The sequence below is a fragment of the Taeniopygia guttata genome, chromosome 3, assembly GCF_048771995.1.
Source record: "Taeniopygia guttata chromosome 3, bTaeGut7.mat, whole genome shotgun sequence".
NCBI lineage: Eukaryota > Metazoa > Chordata > Aves > Passeriformes > Estrildidae > Taeniopygia > Taeniopygia guttata.
Window position 1 is genome coordinate 76950539 of NC_133027.1, and position 15559 is coordinate 76966097.

The 15559-nt window shown below is 34.9% G+C and overlaps 1 protein-coding gene across 28 annotated transcripts in view; it reads right to left on the minus strand.

The window, feature by feature from the left end:
* QKI (QKI, KH domain containing RNA binding) overlaps positions 1–15559 on the minus strand; it is a 478774-nt gene that overhangs the window by 459777 nt on the left and 3438 nt on the right. The window lies entirely within an intron of this gene.

The following is a 15559-nucleotide window of genomic DNA, read 5'->3' on the forward strand; positions in this document are numbered from 1 at the left end:
CTTCCTTTGTAGGGTAAGAAGAGTTACTAATCATAATAAACACACTGCTGCTGAAAAATGAAGTTTCTTAACACCTCTCACACCAGCTCTGTCTTAGTAGGCCAATTCAATTCACTAATCAAGCAAAAGACTATTCTTAGTCATTTTCTGGTTTGCTTGACTAGCTTTCTTCCAGGTTACTGAGCTGAAACAGATCACTGAAGAATTCACTGAATACCAGAATCAGCAAAAAGAAACAGGGACACCTCCAGCAAAAATCTACATTTTGCATCATCAAGCTGCTAAATTACTTCAAAACTATCCTCCATAACTTTTCTCCAAGGTGATTTCAGTAATTAAAACAAAAACAGATCCTAAAGCTGTTTTGCAGTAAACAAGTTGCACATTATCTTTTTCTACAATAAGTAAACACATTCAAGTTTCATCTCTATTCTACACCTGTACTTAGCCTTTCCTCGTTCAAGAGGTGCCTTTGAATGCTTCCAGACAGAAGGCAATAAAAAACAAAGAAACAGGGGTAAAAGTTGGACCAGCTAACTCTGGATGCCTGTATCTGAACTCCCTAATTTGCTCATTTGAATCTACTACAGTCATAGAACATTGACATAACAAGATTATAAATACTACTCCACATTTCTCAATCAAGTTAGGCCACAACTTTCCATGAGCAGAAAATACAGCAATTTGTATTGTAAATATATTCTATAGGACCTTTATTCTGTATTTTCTATAGAAAAAGAAAAATAATCCAATATGGTAAAATACAGTCAAGAACTTGCCAACCATTTATTTAATTTTGCTACAAATCTACACTTTCAGCAAAAGAATATGGATGCAATACTCATGAACTACACATATGGTGTGGGACAGACTTCCGACAATTGCCAAAATCAGGCTATATTGTTTTCATCACACAGTGACTTAATAACCCTTATGGCTTTATTAATAAAAAATAAATAAATATAATAAAAAAAAAAAAATTACCTATCAGGAAGCTTTACTTTACAAAAAAAAAAGTAATAATCAAAAATAAAGAAATAATAAAATCTATCAGAAACTGGTAACGGGTTTGATTTTCTAAAGGGCATAACAAAATTAAGTCACGAAAAAGAAATGAGGAGCTCCTGTTTCATATACTTACTATAAAAATTCTTCATGTTGGCCACAAAATTAGGCCATATTTTACCTTAGGGATCATGTAACCAAGAGAATCATTCTAACAAAGAGATTACTTCTGATGTCACTTAAGAGGAGAAACTGGACCAATGAAACATTTGAAGGAATAACCGTAACAGATGCCACACTTGATGTCCTAAGTGTTCCTATTCTCTTCATCTTGAAGTCTGTCTCAAAATCCAATGCTATTCATTCTTACTCTCACCTGAATTATCACTTCTCTAAACACTCAAAAAAGGGCAGTCCAAAAGTGTTGTGGTGAGGATACTCAGTTCAGTGTCCAATTCAAGTATCCATTTCTGAATTAATAATTTGCAATTTTTTCTATGAACAGATGATAACCATGCCATCTTTTACTAAGCTTATTTAACAACATTTTGTCTTCTCTTTGTAATATAGTGCTCACCATGCTTGGGAATCATATCTGTATATTCAACTCCTAGTTATCATATAGGAAGAGCATAAGCATTTGGCACTACTAAATATAATGAGTTAAGATTTGCTGAAACGTATCAGTACTAACAAGTTTGAAAAATGTTGTGCTGCTATCAGAAATTATGTTAACATACTGCTACAGACTTCCAGTGGGATGTCAAGACCAGTTCAATTATTTATGGAACTGCTTCAATGCAAATAGTCTTCAAATACCAGGCTATGCAGTTTTTAAATCTCCTATCACACTAGGGTTAAAACTGGCATAAGGGGAAATCTGTGAGGCAGCTGCTAAATTCGAATTAATTACGCAGATTAGGTCCTACTTTCCAACAGGAGCAAGTATTAAGCAAATAAAGGAACAGATTTTTCCCACATACTTGCTGTGTTGAGTTTAAGCAGAAAGGTCAATTTTTTTTATTTTATTTAAAAAAACACAATGCAACACTGTAACTAGTTCTTAAATAAAGGAAGACTAAAGTGTCATCCATCTGAACTAAACAACCTAAGCAGAATACCCCGCAATTCCTGTGTTCTCCTCAATGTCGAAATGGGTGGATAAATTTAAAGTCTGCTCTCTCAGGAGTTGCTTTATAGGCAATTTTCTCCCAGTATCAAGGTCTGCAATTTCCATTTGGCTGCCAGTTTGCGATTAAATTCATCACCTTTATTATAAAAATGTGCTGCACTCCACGGCCTGCTGCACAAGAATCGTAAGGAAGACATTTTTCAGTGCTAACAGCAGCATCATTCCAAGGCAGCCATCACATCCATTCAGACATTAGCGCCACCAGTGTAATGCAAGGACCTATCACTCACCTGGAAAAGCCCTAACAGCAGGTATATCTCAGAGGAACTTCTTCACACGTGGTACCTGTAGTGCAACGTTTTTGGTAAAAGCCACCATTACACCGCCTCTGTTAAGTGCTTCTAAAAGTCAGCAGTCTAAAAACAAGTGTTAACATCAAACTTGCCTAGTTATATTAATCAAAACATTTCTAAGAATAAAATCTGTCCTCATACTGATTACACCTGCACAAACACCTTGCACTCCTTACCAAAATACACTTTTGAGCAAGCAAGCTATGTGAATTTTTGCTACATACATTTTCTTCTTATTTTGTAAATGTCTCTTTTGAACTTTTGTTACATCCATTTTCTTTTTATTTTGTAAATGTCTCTTTCTTTCCCACAAACTTTTTACAGACTTTTCCACTGCTTTCTCCCCACATCCATATGATGTATTTTTTCTTAAGTTTTTGGACAAGCCTGAAGAATAGTCAGAAAAAAAATATTTAATATCTGCTATGCTATATGTTTTAAGGTCCTCCTCTGATAACTAAAAGGAAAGGCCCAATCTTCATTTTGCTTCCTTTCTATAAATGCTTCCTGAGCTAAGCAGGATGTAATACAAAATTTGTACCTTAAAAAAATATATATACTACTTGGAAGAACAGAGGAGCAAAGTGATAGCTACCAACAGGATTACAAGCTAAGTAGAAGTCACATGTCAAATCTTTATGAAGCATGGGAGTTAAAGCCATATTGGTTTGGGCTTCATTGAATAAGAGACTTTAAATTACAGTAAAACAATAAAAGATAATATGCAATAAGTAATTAAAAATATTACCCTTTAGTATTCAACAAAAAAAGAAGCACAAAAATGTCATTTCAGCATGTGAAACAGCTGCACTGGTCACACTGAAAGGTAATCAAATGTATTACAGGTAACCAATCTATATGCATCACAATTTCACACGTCAGCTTATTTAAGTTTTACTCTGTTATCTTAACTAGTGGTGTACTTGAAAAGGTGCATTTTTCACCAGTTTTTAAAAATATTTTGTAATCAGGTAAGCAAACAGTATTTCATTTAAAGCTGATGTATCTCAATAGTCAATCTATCTTCTTAAGTAATTTCTCTTTATGTGGCACATTAAGTGAAGGTAACATTCAAATGAACATTGTTCTGGTCAACTCTTATATGCCTTTGGAAAATACAAGAAAAATATGTTAAACCATAAATCTCTGATACCTAGCTGTCAGAAGTCTAAAACTTAAGTAAATTATGGGCACATACATAAAATTACTAAACCTGGCAAAACTAAGACGCTTTGCATTGTACCAGATGGGTCCCATGGAAAGAAATGAAATCAAAGTGCCATCTAGACTTCAGGGACTAATAAAAATTACATACTGTGTGGCATTACCATCATTGTAAATTAGACAAATCACCTGAGAAGCCTTTTGGTGAACATGAACTCTAAAATTCAAAATTAAACAACTAAAGGCTCTTTAGTCCTATTTGTCTACAAAATTAACTTAAATTGCAACAAAAACTGGCAAACGTTTGTTCAAATTTCAGAATAACACCAGAAACTCTCTTCTGGCAGTAAAAAAATGGTATCCTGTTACGCTCTAACTAATTGGTTTCCACCGCAATGCAGCATAGAAAGCAGATTTCAACTCTACTGAAAACAATAGCTTGGTATTTGCAAGCTGAATTTCTGATTATTTCACAGCCCGGTGAATTCAACAGTTGGCACAACAAGTTCCGGGACTGTTAAATGAAATTATCAACTAGATAAGACAATGCAGCATCAGTGTTTACCTCTTGCCATTACAGCAAAAATTGAAATTGGAGCTTTTCTAACAAACTATGATGAAAGAAGGATTACTGTTTTGTCATAATCTATAGAATTAACTAAAACATGTTTTACTATAAAGGATGGTGCCTCTGCAAAACACCAAGAGATATCAGATGATAGGCAACAACCAGCACACCAAAAAATTTCCACATCAAGTTTGCATTATTACATTCACCATGTTCCATAAGTAAATTTCAATGTTGCATTTTAAGAAACGCAAATACAAATTTTGCTTCTTTTTGAAAATAAAAATCTGTTTACATTACTTATTAAAACCAGGTAGCTTTATTTTTTAAAAAAGCACTTAAAAGTGAATATTTATAATGCTGGAGTTTCTAATGTAGATGTTCTTCATTCACTAAGAGAACATTTTAGTTCTTTGAAATACAGTAGATTCTCCCCTCCACCCCTCTGGCTTTACACTTCAGCAACCTGGTGTATAACTTTTAATTCCATTAGAAAAAATAAGTAATTCTAATAATATTAAATCTTGGTCATGGAGACAACATTTATACCTTGCTAAGCACTTCCTACTACTATATGGGAGAGGTATTAACAAGTAGCACTGCCACAAAAGGGAGGGGGGAAGGGAAAGACCACAGGAGATAGAGTGTACTCATGTCTGTATACACACATGGTAGAAATAGAGAATATTAAAACAAAACTAATATTTATTTTAACAGTCTGGTAGCCAAGATATCTGCTACTTGCATAATTAGAATGTTGACGATAATTTAAGTTTTTCATGGAGTAGCTACAGAATCATCAATTTTCTCTTCAGCTAAGAAACTCACTGAAGAATAGCCACTTTTAGGAACAAAGTTGAAAAAAAATCAAAAAAGTCAAAAAAAGTGAAACCCACCGTAGAAACTAAACATCCAATATTTAAACAGAATGCTAGGTTTAATTCACATAATTTTTAAGCAGAATTTTACAGGCTTCTAAAACAGCATAGATTTCATTTACATGATTTCTATCTATCTCTTAAATCTACCAGAAAAAAATCTTGCAAACTAAGGGTTTATATTCAGGACTGATTTAAAGAACAGACATTTGCAGGATCTGTACCTTGACAACTATGTATTAAACACATTATAAGTTATTTTTTTCCCAAGTCCATTTATCATTAACACTGAACAACAGGTTATATCACCTCACAAAGCTGTCCATTATGGGGAAAAAGCTGAGAGGGGTGAGGATAACAACCTGAAACGTTTCATCAAATATTTACCTAAAGCTAAAGGTACTTGAGCATCTGGAACTGGCCTTAATATCCTTGTTCGTGAATGACAACAGTGTGGCTATTTTAATGGAATTTAAATTGAAAGGTTCAGATGCCCTAAAGACAGTTTACTACTGAAATTATTCTATAATAACAGCATACCAATTTGAATTTAGTAGGTTACATCTCTTACATGTACTTTTGGTAATTAACATCTTAACATTCTGGAGCTCCAGTGTTGCAAACTGGACTCTATAGATTAATACAATTAAATTCTCTACATCTCAACTGGGGAAAACATCGTCATATTCACTAGTTCAGTAAATATAGAACATCAGAAAGTCCTAAAAAATGAATAAAAGCAGATAGGTGAAACAAGTTGAAATTCACATAATGGTGAACACTATTTTATTTTGTGATCTCACTGAAGTTTCTTTTATCAAATTTTTACTTCAGCCCATGGCCAAGGACAACTACTACAATGCAAATGCCCTTAAATCAGTGGTCTTCAACCTTTTTCACTCACATTAAAACAAAAGGTTCCCAAAAAAGTGACGGCTCAGTGTGGCCTATTTAAAATCTCCCAATAACAGATTTCTTTGTTCTTTGTTATCTGCAGCAACTCTTCATATGCAAAGAGTCTGCAAACAGCAGATAGAAAAACACCATTCTGGTAACTCATATTGCTTTTCACTTAGCTCCATTAACTTTGCTAACAAAAAAGATGCTGTCTACTTCAGAGAGAAAGTGTTCTCAAAGGTCTCACGTCAAAGACTATTTTGTTTTCATTCATTTTTCAAACACAACCCCTTTCGTTTAGGAAAAAAATCTCTTTGATGTTACTTTTTGTGCCAATGACTGCACAGTTTTGCTGATGGTGCTGCAAAACGAAATGTGATTGCTTTATAATTCTTTGCTATGCCAGAAAATGTATGGGCAAGGAATGGCCAGAGTGGCTCAGTGTGACAAGCATGAGAAAAAAACAGCATAGATTGCATTGGAAAAAGACACTACGTGCAAAGGAAATCCTTATTAGATTGTACAAAGATTAACTTAAATATAAATATCTCCATCTCTCTTAGGTGTAATGCATAATCTCATAACATTTGAAGGCTTAGTAAATCATGGTGTTATTTTTAAAATTAGTAACATTTTCTGAGCAAAAAGACACCTCGGAGCTCAAGGAAATATGATTTTTCTGTTCCTTTCATATAATGATCTGTTTAACTTGGCAGTTTCAAAATAAACATAAATAAAATTTTACAGTAATGTGTTTTTAAAACATACTATGTCCTTTGTATTAACTTTTTCATTATACCAATATTAATAGGTGCATACTATTACACCCATATTTGTGGCATTAAGTTTCATTAATTAACTCAACAGGCTGGAAATGATCCAGATTTCATTCCTAGCAATATTTATTCCTCTACTTTCCATGGAGGGAATAAAAAGCCCCAACTTTCCATGGCAGGGGAGGGTGTGGGAAAAAATAAAAGTTTACAGCAGCTTAAGTTGTGTTTCAACTATATTATATCCTATGAGAAACTACTCACCCATTATTAGACTAAGAAAAAAGCTCCTTAAATGCTAGCACTTTATTAAGTGTCCCGTGTTTTTATCTGAAATTTAAGACTAAGAGCATACAATAAAAGTTGAAAGGAACATTGCAATATACTTCAGATTATTTACGAACATACTGTAGTTATTAACAGCTGCTGAAAACTTTCAGCAGCCCAGATGCTCAATCCAGAAAAATAGACTAGAAATGTAGTTTAATCCATGCAGCAATATATGCTATAATATACCACTACACTACACTAGTTATGACTGCTATACAACATACGGAAATGTTTGATACATATTTCAGTATTGAATTGTGCTCAGGGCTCAGAAAGCCTGTACATACAGGTTTAGTAACCTAAAGTCAGCAGGCAGAAAGAAATACATGTGAAGAGCTCCAACAAAGTAAAAAACTTGATTATTACTTTGAACTGTTCTCCACGTATCAAGTGTTCAACAGTTTGATATAACAAAAAGGAGCCAAAAACAATTCTAGTACAAACCATACTAAATGGGATTAGAAACACCTGTGCACATGACAAAAACCACTTAGCTATGCTATTAGGCTGATAGAAGAAAATCCCTCCTCAAATTCCCAACTATTTTCTTTATCCTGGAGGGGAAAAAATTTAAAATTAATACTAATGTAATCAGTAACTGAAGCACAAAGCAACTGAAAGCTGTGAGATCTAAGAAACATCAACACAGAATTTAAAGGAAAATTAAGTTCAGAATAAACTAAATCTGCCTCAAAGTTAATTTATCCAAATATATGAAGCCAAAGGTTGCTGAGACTGCAAAGATCAAGTGAAGTCCACAAGTCTGTCTTCAAAACATAACTCACATTTATCAATACTAAAGACTGATGTAAATCTTTTTCAATAAATGAAAAACCAGTAGTCCATCTGCCATTTAAGCCGTTGAATATAGTAACCTTTTTGCATTTCTTCTCTGTTCAGCTGAGCACAAGCGTGTGGTCCCTCCTCACTTAATTACTCAATGTGCACCTAAATACCAACCTGCCATCCCTCAACACCCCAGCGGGGGCTGGAGCAGCCATCTACTGCAGCATCCGTCTCCCTCCAATTCATCACCGTCAGCTTTCTTGCTGACACTCCTCAGAGTTGCCTAGCTGATGAATGGCTCTGTTATTCATCCTATGTTAATCCCAGGCTGACACAAGAATACCTTGCTGAAGACACTTAACAGTATTAAAACTCAGCACTACCAAGTGCCCCCAGTGTGCATTAAACCTCCCGTTTGGAACCAACACGATTCCTCATGAATAGCTATGAATAACATACAGTTACTAAATCAATAGGCACTAAGTTTATGTACCCCACCACCTATAGACAAAGCTTCCACACAGTCCCTTGCTTCCCTGGAAGCTACACCTGAATTATTAGAAGTTGGAAATACATTGATTCATACAGAATTTAGCCTCAATTAACTCTATAATTAAGATGATATAGAAAAGTTTTCCCCCTCCTCTCCCTCAAAATGTCAATATATATCTTAAATGCCACAAGTCTAGAAAAAAAATTTTTGAAGTTTGTAACTTTAATAAGCATTTCTCGAGAAAGCAAGTTTTACTTTTTATCCCTTCTAAGATGGATTTCATCTTTAGGTAATGTTTTTTCTGGTGGTTTGGGATTTTTTGCATAGAGGATTATGCTAATCTTGTCAGAAAAATAAAATTTATCTACAGAATGAGCACAAAATCAGTGCAAGAAATTTCAAAATATGACTCAAATCTCTGTAAACATGTTATGAGAACAACCAAATATACAATTCCCTGCTAAACACAATTACAGTCACTGATTTTATACCTGAGATAGTAAAGTATCACACTTCCCCTGAAGATGTTTTAATACACATATAATCAATCTTCCTGATAGAATCTTCGTTAGAATTCATTTCTTATCCCTACCACATCATCTGTGCTCAGATTTTGCTCAAGTCTATTTGAGCACAAAGTTGACATAACTACATGAAAAGTGGGAACAAAAGAACGTGCATAACAAGTTCTGCTTCAGGTTGATTCAGAGGCAGTATCAGATTTCCATAAAACCCTCAAGTGATTTAAAGCACCAGTAATTCCCTCGTAAACTGACTATATACGAGCCTCTCTGACTATACTTATCTTTATAGATGATAAGATACTTAAGCAATTAAAGAACTATCAACAACTTGTCTCTACCACTGTCTAACACACACCACGTTCTCACTGCACAGCCAATTTTCAGAGCAAAAACATCACACTTTAAACAAGACAGCTGGGCTTATTACAGCATTTTAACCTTCAACTTTAACACACAAACAACTGTTACAGGAACACGCCTGACAACAGACTGTACATGTAGTATTTAGGCAAAGCTATTTTGTAAGTTTGGGCGGGGGCTGACAACTGCTACAGCTTTCTGAGAAATTGTTCATGTTGCTTTATGCTGGAGGGGTGCTGTTTCAAAATTAGACAAACTGAAACTAACTAAAAGCAGTATGATCAGCAACACTGTTCAAAAGCAAACAGCATCGGGTCAGAGAATTTTTTATTGTGTTCTCATCCTCCTCCCTGTTCCTGCAGAGAAACCTAAGATATTCACAGCAAAAAGAAGGGGATTTGGCCTGCTCTGCATCTAAAAATTGAAAATTTTGCATCAACTTCTAATATAGTTATTTGCAGATTATTAGATTAAGCTGCACTGAGAATATTAACTGATTTGCCACTGCTTCAAAGTCTGATAAATAATGGAAGCATTACGCAACATGAGCTGAATGTTTTAGTTTAGCTGCCATTTCAACTTATGAACCAGAACATTAGGGTTGTATTAATACTTTGCTAGCAGATCTGTTGCTTCTTTTTTAAAATTTCAGGTACCTGCCATCTCCTGCACATTAATGAAAAAAATATACCATAGCTAGGAAAGGACATTTTGACCAACTAATGGCTACAGAGATTTCTAAATCAGTTCTTTAATCAGAATTAGAAAAAACCCACAAAGGTTCATTATTTCAATAGCTAAAGGGTTTAAAGAATTCAGCAAAGTCTGACTTCCATCTAGTGTCAGCTAGTCCACAAATAAGCACATCCTTAAAATTCTGAATAGACTAGATGCACAATCAGTTGACATCAATTAGGAGCTTCAGACTTTTAAGTAAATGTTTAAGCAAATGCATTTCCCTCCCCAAGGTGCTGCTCTACATCTTCAGTATCGAGCCACCGTGCCAACACAGCTGCTCTGAGATCACACACAGGAGCAAGATCACAGCTCTGATCCATCTGAAAAGAAAGAGCACCACACAAAAACAAAAAACTCAAACTCAAACAACCCCTGACCAGTACAGAATACCAGCTGACCTTTTAAGCCAGAAACTGATCTACCTGAAAAGAGTATAAAGTATACCAGATAAAGTATAAAATTATCTTCCCCTGCCTCTGCTCTGACACAAGCAGCCACTCTGATGCATTACTCCCTAGATTACCTAGAAGTAACTTCCCAGCAAAGTGACAAGATTTTAATTGTTTGTCCAACCAGGATGCTTTTACTTTTAAAATCAAGTCTTAAAGAAACGTCAGCATTTGTAAGGTTATACATCACTGAAGTGTTAACTGTTCCAGCTATGAATACCCTCAAATTTCAGTGAGTTATCATGCAAATTGCTTCATGGTTTATCCCTTCTAAAAAAGGGTATCCTGAGGACTTTCCTGCATGGGCACTTTCTGGAGCACTGCAAATATAATAAAAAATATCAAAACCTTGCTCTGGTTCGGCCTGTGATAGAAACACAGAAAATCCTTCCGATACAGAAAGGAGTTCAGTACAAGTATTCAAGTACAGTTACAAAACAGTTAAAAATATTTTTAAAAGCAAGGGTGCTACTCAACTACCAAAAACATTAAAACATCAATAACTACCTACTGCCATTTCCCTTCAAGAGAATGATTTTTTGCACTGAACTGAAAAGCAAAATTTACTATTTGACACCAAGTACAAAAAAAATCAATTCTCAAATGAAAAGTAAGTGAAAATGTATTTTCAATTTATACTCACTATTTCAAACCATGATAATAAAATAAATAAAAAACCCTTTTAGCATTACCACACTCATTCCAACCACTAGCACTGCTAAAATAACTGCAGAGATCAAAAAAGCTGCAACTTCCAGTGCCGAATTCAGACAAGAGAGGTTTAAGTAACACAACTCCACTCCAGCTTGCAGTGTCTTGCTCTTCTCAGACATGTAGCTTGTCTGCAAGACACTTTCTAATGGAAGCAAGAACAACAAAGTGGAGGGGCAGTTGGGCTAACAAAGCCAGATATTCTCTTTAGTGTTGTCACAGCGGTTTTGTTCATTCATGCACAAATTGTCTCAAAAAAAAAAATTAAGCTGTCCTATTAAAAAGCTGACTCCAATTCTATTACACTTTTCCAAGAAAAGCAACCAAAAGAAACACAAACCTGGACATTACTTTAACTGCATTGTACAGGGTTATACAGGATATTTTATGAAGTTAAAAGTAAAAATGTAATGTTGCCTAACTTTTAGTAACCCCAAAGCAAAGGTATATAATTCAGACTATAAACATTACACCTATTATCTATTTCAGGATTCAAACAGTAATTTCAATGTCCCTCACAGATCCTCCTGCTAGCGAGACACAGATGTAGCTTGTGTGGTACTTCTATTGACCTAACTAACTGCATAGTGGGATTAAAAACACCAGCAGTTTTACGTTCCTACTGGTTTTCTTAGCACTGGGTTATTAAATTTCAATGAAATGTTAAAATCAACAGATGATTTTCAGAGTCTGCATTCTGACTAAAATCAATACAGGAAAATTCACACGGCCGGAATGAGAAGTTGTGAGTTATGTTTCAATAAAGACAAGGGTCACTGAATAAGGGCATTTCATTAGTTAACAGCTTTCCTGGCAAGGCATTTCCCCCCTCTCCCACCCCCCAACATTCCATATAAGCAGTCAAATATAAACCATCAGTTTCCATGGCAGACTCCGGCTGTACTTCAATCAGCCTGAGCTGTCAGGACGGTCTGGTAATTAACGTTAACACAGGTCTATCCTGTCAGCCACAGAAATACACCAGCATCTAATAATTAATAGAATACCTGCATCAGTGTGCATTCTCAAAAACGGAGAACACTTTATGGTTACAAACGGTAATTAAAGACAATTCAAATGTACTTGCTCTTCTTACAAAGTCTACACAATTCACATAATTGTAAGCATCCCATTCCTGACCTGGCATTGTACAGCATACTCAGAGGAAAAAAGTTTTAATCTAAGAATGACTAAAACAGACAATCTGGTCAAAAACATTACTAACTCACAAAAGTAACCATCCATTTCATGTCTAGCCTTCTCTTCACACCCACAGCACTCATTGAACATCAGCAACTACTATTTGTTGATGCATGTAAATTTCATTTTCATAATGAGGACATTCTAAGTGCTCTCTGAAAATCCATAGTTTCTCAGTTGGTGGTGGTTGGTTTAGGGGTTTTCTTCCCATTTTACTATATTAGCCAAGACATCTCCAGTTCTTCCCCTTGTGCATCACAAAAGCAGCCCATGCCACTCCCTAATCTAATCCACACTTGGTCAGTTTTTTTTCTAACCATAGCAAGGGATTTTTATACAACAGTTATTTTAGAAATTACTGTATTCAGTTTCAGATGAGGAAAATGCAACTCAAATGCAACCTTAATGAACAAATTGCACTAAACAAAAAAATTAAATTCAATCAGGCCTGTCCCAGTTCAACAAGTCAGCCGCTCCTGTACAGAACTAAGCCTTATGCGGTTACTTCTATTTAAAAAAAACCAAAATCTGAATACAGATATTTTAACAATTAATTATTGGTAAGCAACAGGGAACAAACCACTTTCAAAGTATGAGCCTAAAATAACTGTTTTACTAACTTAAGACTTGAATCAGTTAAAAAATACCCTTTTCTTAGTTACATGCCAGGTGACCTATAAATGCTGCAGAAACAGCTCCAAAAAGAACATAATTTTAAAAAAAAGTGAACTGTTGCTGTTTTAAATCTTTTTCCACAAGCCAAAAAAACCGCCACACTGTTTCTTAAGTGCAATGGAGCTTTTGGTTTGGTGTTATGAGAGGCTGTGCCAAGGTATTAAAGCCACTCCTTCCCCCTGCCAAAAAATAACCAAACACCCACACCTCAAAATAGCTCTTACAAGGTTTCTGAATACAAGTTCTAGAAGCATTACAACAGTCATAAATCAGAAAAACACCTCAGACCATTAAGTTTTAAGAAAAAATTGAAGAACCAAACTCAAAGTACTAATGATAAACAGCACACAAACAATACTCAACACTCTTGTGGCACGCTACTTTGACAATTTTAACATTAATATACCAAGTTTAAAAATTAGTCTGAGACTCTCTGGGCAAACACCTTTCATAAGGCCTTTATCCCAAAGAATACTCATCCCTGAATATTGCATTAAGAAGCATATTTTTAAATGAATTAATGGGGGTCCATTGCAAGATCTGATACAAGTGAAAAAACTGACACGCTAATGTGGCTAGTGCCCCTCCATCAAATCTGAAAAATCAGCAAAGCCCTAGCTAAGCACAGACTACATTTACATAATCACAAATAATACGGTTATGTACAAAAGTAACTACATAACTTCAGAGGGAGAACTCATTTACAACACCAGAACATAGTTCTTCAGCCCTACTTCATGCACACGTTTTGCTTAATACAACCAGACCGATGCAAAAGCTGCACTCTTGGGCACTAAGCTCCAACTTCATGTGCACTTTTCTCAATGAGAAAACTAAACAGAGAGAGCAACATTCACCAAAAATGTATCCTCATATTGCCTATCTGGATGTTTTTACGCTAGCTTTGTTAAACTTGGTAGACAGAAAGACGCAGCCTATTTGACACAAAATTAGATTTATCTCCAATAGCCAGCTGCATTGTTAAATTTACATTTAAAGGTAGACACGCTTTTAAGTCACCTTCAACACAGTTTTGAAGGAAAGACTAAGCTTTTCCGGGATAGGTTACCGAGGAAAAATTAATTCCTGATAAAGTCTTCTTCAATCTCTTTTTGAAAACAGTTCAGACCACAGGTCTGATCTGTGTACATTCTGATCAGGTACAAGAGTCTGTGCACTTACAGGTTCAAGAAAACAAAATGTAAATTTAATAATTAGACTACTCAGATCTCAGCTAATAGTTCAGGCACATTTGTTCATAGTCTGATGAAAGAATACAACTGAAGTACCTCATTAATTTCAATGTGTCAATGTGCTATGAAGTATTTGAAATGTCCAATTCAGTTTTTAAAAACAGTGCAAGAAAACAGGTACTGCTCTTTTCACTGTTCACAAAAGGGAGCATTAAAATATGTAAGTTGTCAGAAAAGAAAATCCAGGTTAACACCATAAAAGTTAGTATCTCAAAAGCTTAAGCAAAAAAAAATTACAAAAAAAAAAACAGGTCACATTTGATGATGCAAACAATTACAGGAAATACAGCCTATTCCACATTCAGGAAAAGCCCTCTCTTCCCACAGGTTTGCACCAGTCTGATAAAAACAATTCAGCTTCCTAGTTATTATGATGTGCTCTTTAAACATCCTTGTTAATCCACAGAAGGCTTATTTACACGTAACAAGTTAAAAGCACACATATGGAAAAATAAATGTAACCTAAACAAGTTTCCTCAATACACTTCTTATATTTAAGGTAGTCTTCAGAAATAAAATGCTGCAAGACAGAGATCATCTATCAAGCACTAAAATTTTCTGAGATCAGAAAGTCGGATAGAGTTCAGAAAGGAAAACAAGCTTTGGATAATACATGCAGCATAGAAATGGACCCAAAAAATCTGTAACTTAACCAGATTGGATGTACTATTCACCTAAAACCACAGGTCTCTTTCTATCTCTTGCTGCATACAATTACAAGAAGTAACAACAGCAAAAGCCCATTTGAGTTCTGTTTTTAAATATAAAACATGTAACATGTAAATAAGTAACATGGAACAATAAATAAGTAATAATAAAAAAACTACCCTAGCATTCCATTAGGGAAGGTAATCCTAACTTTTATTTGTTTGAATTCTTAGGCTTGTGACTTTATTTCTTCGTTTTGATCAGCACACAAAATAAAAGACAATGGCTGATCATAATATTATTCTTCTCAAGCATAAACAAAACCTTCAGGAAAATGGTTGTATTACAACTTAAAAAAAAAAAAACCACCTACCTAAAGCAAACAACAAACTAGAAGCAAATCAAATGACAGGGTGGAGGGGGCAAAGAGGGAATGTGAACGCTGTAACTTTATTTTTAGATTATATATACCTATATATACATGCACTTGCCCCAAATACTTCGTATTCTCAAGGGTGCCAGGAAACAACTGATGAAACCTTGAAATGATACACTTTTCAGTAAGCACATGAAATCCTGCAGACTTTTCCAGCAAACCTGTAGCTCACTATTACTAAACCCT